Source organism: Dromaius novaehollandiae, unplaced genomic scaffold, assembly GCF_036370855.1.
Source record: "Dromaius novaehollandiae isolate bDroNov1 unplaced genomic scaffold, bDroNov1.hap1 HAP1_SCAFFOLD_36, whole genome shotgun sequence".
NCBI lineage: Eukaryota > Metazoa > Chordata > Aves > Casuariiformes > Dromaiidae > Dromaius > Dromaius novaehollandiae.
In genome coordinates, this window is record NW_026991446.1 from 44813 (window position 1) to 52500 (window position 7688).

A 7688-nucleotide genomic window follows, 5' to 3' on the forward strand; every position below is an offset into this window, starting at 1 on the left:
CCCACTAATACCTGTCATAGTTCAGCGCATGTTCTAGGGGATAACACATCCTATCTGTTATAGAAAAGACCTTCCTAATACGGATGAGTAAACTGCAGTAAGCAGAAATTACAGTTATTTCAAATAACAAAGGTTTGTAAAAAATACATACAACAGAATTCCAATAGCTAAATTGAGTTAAGATGTAACAAATGTCAGACTAATTGTAAATGTTTCAGTGTTTCAAAAAGAGATTTGGATAAATTATGCTCATCCCTTATGTGAGATTAGCTTTGCTACTTAATTTTTATGGAGGTTCTTATAGAAGGTCTTCGGCATTCCTTCATCCACAGCATCTGATGTTCAAATATTAACATTTTTCAGTTGTGGTGCCTTAATTTATAAATAAACAGAGGGCCTGAAAATTCAGGAGCCAAGAGGTGCCAGGCAGACGCTGCAGAAATTAATAGAAGTTTATATAGAGGCTATTTTGGATGATACTGTTGTGTTTCTACTTGGGGAACATTTTTAAATGGATTAATCTTCAAGTGGAAATTGTGAACAAGTGGCTACCTGACAGAGGGGTTTTTTTTGGTTTTTGGTTTTTTTTCCGCCTCTCCTCTTTGCCCTTATAGGTGAAACTGAGCACAAACTGAATCATATTGTCTGCTGCAAAAAGAAGTCATCCAACCCCATCTTTATCTGTCATCTCGTTACAGCATGCTCATGCTTCTGTATGAGCTCATTGTTAGAAGTTTTTTAAAAAGATCTATTATATATAAAAATATATATGTATTGAAAGGTGCTAATCAACCTCAAGCAGGTCACGTGACTGGTCATGCGGATCTAAAATCATATCAGATTTTTTTTAAAAATCTTCAATATATGCAGATGTTATACGGAATTTCTTACCAGTGTAGTAATGCTATACTGATGAATAAACAATCCTGCAGGTTTTTAAGGACGAGGTCAGCAATACTTCCCACCGTGGCTTGGGGGGAAAAAAGGATAGTTTTGTCTCCTTTTTGTACACAGCATAATGCATAACGCATTTTTGTCTAACTCTCAGTAGCCGTTGCTTAAAAATATGGTTCAAACTGTAAAGGTGTGCTTTTAAAATGAGTTAATGCCAGACCCTTCTGGACCAGAGTTTTGTATCACTAATTAAAAAAACTGTTACAAAGTCTACGGTCAATCAGATTTGTATGATATTTTATAAAAATGCTTAGAATAATCAGTCTGTCTACAGTGTTTCTAGGGCACCTACCTCCTCAGCACGCAAGTGCTGAGAATGCTACAGATGTTTTCTGTGTAATTGTGGGTTTATTTGTACAAAATGTGCAGTTCACTGTGACATGCACTGGGACAGAATAGGTCTGTTTGCTTAAAGCTGATCAAGAAACGCTTTCGTAAATGGCCTTCCCTTGTAATTATGTTTATTGCCCTTTCAGATACGTCGCTGGTTTTAGATAAAGACTTTTTTTTATTATTTGGGGTACTTTATAAGAAGTTAAGGTACAACCACGTAGCCTGTTTCACTGTTTTAAGTTGGAACGCTAACTTCCAATGAGCACTAATCAGTTTGCCTTATTCCATTAAAAGGGTTTTCTTTTAATTCTTTTGCTTAATGTTCCTAAAAACCATGCTCTGTAAACTGAGTTAGACGACAAACCCCTAGAGCTGACGTGAAGCTGCTGCTCAGTCGTGCTTCAAGCGGCCGCCTTCTGCCCCGACTGCTGTAGCACTGACGTCCCACCATCTCCGCCCCGCTGCTGCTGGTGGCAGGGGGAGGGCACGCTCGAGTTCTGACCTCAGATATACTGCTGTTTAATCGAGACAGTCCAATCCACTGGCACACCCTGGCGTTTGTATATGGACCTCCTTACTTGTCTTCAAATGTGCGGGGTTTTAAAATTGTTGCCTGGAGTAGGTTACATCTCTTGTGTGTGTTAGATCGAACCAAAGAAGCCTCCAGCCATGCCCAAATGCTGCTCCTAAAGCCTGCCTTCCAGTCCTTACAAAATCCCTGCAGGATTAAATGTATTAACTTTTTTATTTTTGTACAGTTTCTAACTGATTTTTGCTAGTGATGTTAATTGAATTAAGTTTATTTGGGGCGTCTGAGTAGCTACTCCATTTAAATAAACTGGTGACTTTCCTTTTATGTTGGAAAAAAAAAGAAAAAAAAGAAAAAAATAGAAAAAAAGGAAACCCAAAGTGTGCCTCTCAGATTTAAGGGTTTCTGGTTACATTTATTCTTAAGACCAGCGATGATTCTTTACATACAAATTTATGTTTTCCTCATTTTTTATTACTGTTAAAGAAAAAGTAAAGAATAAAAACCTCTTTCTTTGCTCTGGACCCAGTAATTGCGCTGGTACATAAACGCACTGAGAAAACAAACTTTTGTTTGAAACTTTTGTAACAACTTATGACTGTTTTTGTATATCAAAGTTGATTCTTTTCAAAATATTTGGATCTAGTTTCTAAGTTATTTTAGTGTTTTATATGTTACCAAAAAACTACTTTGAATTGTTCACCAGCATCCTGAGTTATCTGTAATGCAACGGTGACACACAATAGGCTTAAAGCTACCTGGAGTAGCTTGTAAGGCCTCTCTCTTTTCCTTCCTTCCTTAGCAACTTGATTGATTACAATAATATCACAGATTACCTGAAACCCCTTCCTTTATAACTAGATCCTCCTTCCTTCCACATTTAATTGCTATTAGTGTGAAGAAACTGTTGAAATGGGCATTTTAATATAAGTATGGCTTAAAAGATAAAAATGAGGAAAAAGCAAAAAATAATTATATAGAAGGTTATCTGTGGGTCTGTGAGATATGGCTGTGGAAAGATATTGTAGTAGTTTTAACACTATTGTTATTACCTTTTAAATCATTTATCCAATAAAATAAGGAAAAAGAATCACCATTTCTTTTTATGTTTCTCTGCTTAATTGTGTGGCTTGGTCAGTTTTTTTGTTTGTTTTTATTGGAACATTTGAAATTGGTGTTTTAGATGCTAATGACGTTAGGAATATTTCTCTGAGATTAACTCAGTCTTTTCATTTTGCCTACTGTAGGAACAAACTGGACAGGTGCAGCTTGCAGTCTAATTCAGAAGTGAGTCACTGAACACTCCAACTTATATCAGCATTTCAGGTCCAGTTTTGTACTTTTTATGTCTAACTTTAAACACTGAATTATGTCCAGCATTGGGCCTCTTCCTCTCTGAGAGGTGGAAGTGGTTCTGACTTTCATAGAACGCAGCTTGGTTGCAGAACCAGTTACACTGGTGTGACCAATACGCTTCCCCGCGCTACAATAGGAACATTATTCAACAGGATAAATAGTACTAAGTTGAAAAATGAATTCATGCAGCAAAATTTATGTCAAATAATATCTTCAAGGAAATAATTTCAGTATACTTTCTTCATATTAATCTCATAGTAGAAGGTGTAATTTTAAAGAATATCAAGGTTTGCGTTGCCATGAGCGATTTATTTCATGTCGTGTCCAGCTAATGGGTACATTAGTCATGTTGTTAAAGAATAGCGAACCGAAACTGTCTAGAGGTAGCCGCTTAGCACAACTTCTATGAAACTTGCTTAGCATGAGGCGCTAAATTTGCTGAAGCCTTAGGCCGCACTTAGATAAAGTAATGAACTTTTACTTAGTCCAGTAAGAAAAGGGCCTCAGAGCTGGTTCAAGCTAGGAAGCTAAGGAAGTTACAAGCGGTCTGCATTCCTGCGTCTCACACTCCGAAAGGGAGGGTGTCAAGGCTTTGAAATAAGACCAGTGCAGGGCATTAGGACCTTGAGGGACAAAGCCTTAGCTCACTGCTGGGGCAGTGATAATTGTTATGCTTTAGAATCACCTCCTCCTCCTCCTCAGGACCTTGAGACACAACAGTAAGACCCAACAAAAACAGAGGTACAACCGTCATCAGAGACCGCAAAAAACAAAAATAAGGAGAAAAACAGCTTACCTCAGAATGACGATGAGACCCAATGAGGAGCAGGAGACCCCAGACCAAAAAATTACTATTGGTCTAACTACCGCGTGAGGGGTGGGAAATGTAAGTTGAAAAAACTGTAATTGCCCAGGATTTGTTTATGTTAGGGTCCCTCTTTGGAGGCACCCAGCTTGAGCTGTAATTATTGCACACGCGTCATTAAAATTTAATTATTTAATTTGTTTTGTTTTGGCTCTGAACTTTTCTGCGGCAACCTAGGGTCGGGCCCTGTTATGGTGGCCGACAAGCCTAATTTCCATAACAATGTTGACCCCATTTTACAGAAAAAAAGTGATCGTTTGGATTTTTCGTTAACTTATGGGGTTCCTTCAATGTATGGTGGGCCAGGGAAGGAAATTTTTTCCCTTCCCCCAAAACTTTTAGTCTAAGGCAGTATGGCCATTTTTAAGTTTTTAATTTGGGAAGGAGATCCAGTGAGAACAGCGTACCAGAACCATTAGTTCAACAGCTGTAACTGTCAGCACTGGTTTTCAGTGTCCCTATAGTAACTCTGGCTTGGTGGCAGAGCTTCCTGGGGTGCCTGGCAGGAGGGGAGGAAGGCTTGGCCATCCTCCTCCCCCCGGCGTGGACAGCTATGCTCATGCTGAAGGGATGTTTGTTTGAGGAGGGAGGAAGGCGTGTGCTCCTGTGAGGCAGCAAAGCCCCCATCCAGCTGTGCTGATGACAAAACACAGTTCCCAAGACAGAGGGAAAACTGACTTCTAAAACCGTGTTTCCTGAATTAAATGTCTGTTGCACTGAGAGGCATTTTCTGTTGAGTATGAGTGAAAGGGAACGTACTCCCTCTGTAAGACAATTATTGAGACAAAGCAGAAAATTTTAATGTGCCCCTGCGCATGTTTTTGTCTTTGACTAATCTAAGATTTGTGTCTCCTGTCCATAGGTGCAAATTCTTAAAAAAATAAATAACTAAAAAATCCATGTAATCTTCAGATGTTGAGGATTGATACAGATGTTACTCCACTTGCTTGAAGCCTCTATGTGGAAGATAAAATTTAACTCTGCAGGAAAAAGCTACTTAAGCAAATAGCTTAGACTGTCATTTTAGCATTTTACAGATTTGGTATCATTAGTCTGAAATTGGTAACATCTACCTAGAACTCATAGTTCACTGAGGTGTATACTTAGTGAAACTTCCAGCAAAAGTTCCCTGCTCTTCTTGCTCCTTCAGCCTGCTATGTAGTATTACACTGAAAAGAAACTAACACTGAGCATTAAGGATGCTTCAGAGCTGACAACTTACCTACATTGTTGGTATTAAACAGTGAAAGGCTGACTTAATGATTAGAGTTGCAGAGAGATTTAGAGAATAACTAGCAGTGGCAAGTGAAAAAGAAATTGCTCAGGTTTCCATAAAGCACTTGATGCTTAGGCAGAAGTCTAGTATAATGATTCTGCTTTAAGCATTGTTAGAGAAATGAAGCTGTGGTATTGATTCTGCTCCCAGACTGGTGAAAACCTCCTGCAACGCACATATAATAAACTCCAGTCAGAAAGGTGGGCATATTCAATATTTTCTCTTTCCAGGAACGGTATTTGCCAGGAAACTTACACAATTACATGCTTGCTGGTCTGAGATGAACTGGGTCACAACACTTGCAGTATACCTAAAGGTCCTTTAATTACTGCCAGAAACATTTGTGAAGTGCATTAGAGATGGAACTTCAGTTCAAGTACCTTCGAGTAGTTTTCTGGACAAAGTTTTAGGCTGAAATCTTCAGTACACGTTCTGTTCTATTCTCTGTTGTTCTAGTGAAGTGACATAGAACAGGACAGGAAATAAACAACATTCTCTACCAAAGTTGTGGCAAATACAAAAACAAGTGCACAAATTACCCCTTATTTTCAAATGTCACATCATAATGAAGTGGAAGGAGAGTACAGAGAGACATCATATACTGTTTCCTGTGCTTTTCATCCATAAGATATGGACAGGAAGTATTTAAGCAATGATTAAAGGATCTGTCAGCAAGGTAGACTCAGGTTTCTCTTGTGGGGATTGCCAGATAACAGGCACAAGTCCTGCTTGAATGCTTAGACTATCCAGAAATGCTGATAATCGTTGCTCTCTTTTAAAGGAATGGCTACATGCAGAGTAGACCAAGACGAGCATTACAGACAGCTTAGAGGAGAATCCATATTCTTATCTGATTGGTGATTAGCTGTCAAATATTCAAGGCCCCCTAGAAATCTGTTAGTATTACAAATTGAAGTGGAAAGCCAAGTTCAGTTTTCCTACCTAGTTTTACGAAGTCATACGCAAGACGCACACAGTGCCTAGTAGGTCTAGAATAACAAAACTGTACAGTATCCCTTAAAATGCATTTATTTGTTTCAATATAAAGATTTAACAACTATTTGCCCAGTTGGCTGGACTTAGGGTGCAACAACAAAAAAATGGACCAAAATACAAAAACAAATACACAAATTACCCCTTATTTGCAAATGTTACCTCATAACCAAGTTTTAGCACATTAAAAAGTTTACAAAATGTAGAACACTTTTACAAATTATTCAGAACTAACAGCATAGGCGGCAGTTCAGCCCCCCACATCAATCCTTGCCCCTGCCATTCCAGTCTGTGCCTGGATAACATGATGCTTGAATGAGAGAGTTGGGCAACTGGAACTGCAAGTTTCCAAAGACAGCTTTGTGCCTCAGCCCAGTGCATGAGCAGCTCCAGCTCCCCGGCACAGTTGGCTGGCGAGAGTGATGTGGGTGGGCATGCTCGCTGTTCTGCCTGCTGCGTCCTCTGCAGCATTGAGAGAATGACTCGGTTGGTAAATGCAGAAATAATTTTTTTAAAAAGTACAAAATTTACCCTGAAGAAAAATAAAATCAATTTTAAAACCACCTTGGCTTTAACTAAGTTACATTAAAAGCTGCAAGACAGATTTAGAGCAATAGCACTGAGTACAAGATCACAAAACTCAACAGATGTGTTATGTATCTTGTCACTGTAAATATGAAAACATCAAGGTTGACCTCTGTCTGCCTGTTGAAACCTTCCACATACCAGCAGAAGGGCTGACATATGCCCTCTTCCTGATTTTTTGGCCTTTTCAGAGCTTTAACTGCTAAGACTAATTTAATTCATAACAGTCTGCCTCTAGTGAAACAATTGCAACAGCAAAAAAACCCCAGCCCATCTATATTTTTCCATTATCTATAAATGTATAGGAAACCAATGCCTGCAGTTTAGACACAAGACTTAGGACATAAAAGTACAGTGTTTAAATAGTTGCAAATAGCTGTTTCTGAAAGGAAATACAATTAGGTTTTACAAAACATTATCCAATATACAGAAATATCAAAACCCTGACTAAGGCCAGAGATAGAGGGATAGAACTGCTACACTGAGGTACTCTATAATCTTAAGGTGTGCAAATGAACCGCCTGTTCCTGTCTCCCAGCTTCAGCAAGGCAGCACCTGCTTAAGCACAGGTGGGCTTTGCTTATTAGCAGTGTTTGTCAAGCCCTAAGAAGCTGAACCAGAACCAAATATAGGTAGGTGCTCATAGACTGTGGTCTTTCATTGATTTATGTAAGTATGACCAAGAGCTGTTAATTTGCACCCTGCAAAGGCAACAAAGTGGAATTTCTTCTTTGGTGTTTAAATAGAAGAACGCTGAACACATAGACAGAGCTCAAACACTGCACACGCTGTCTGAA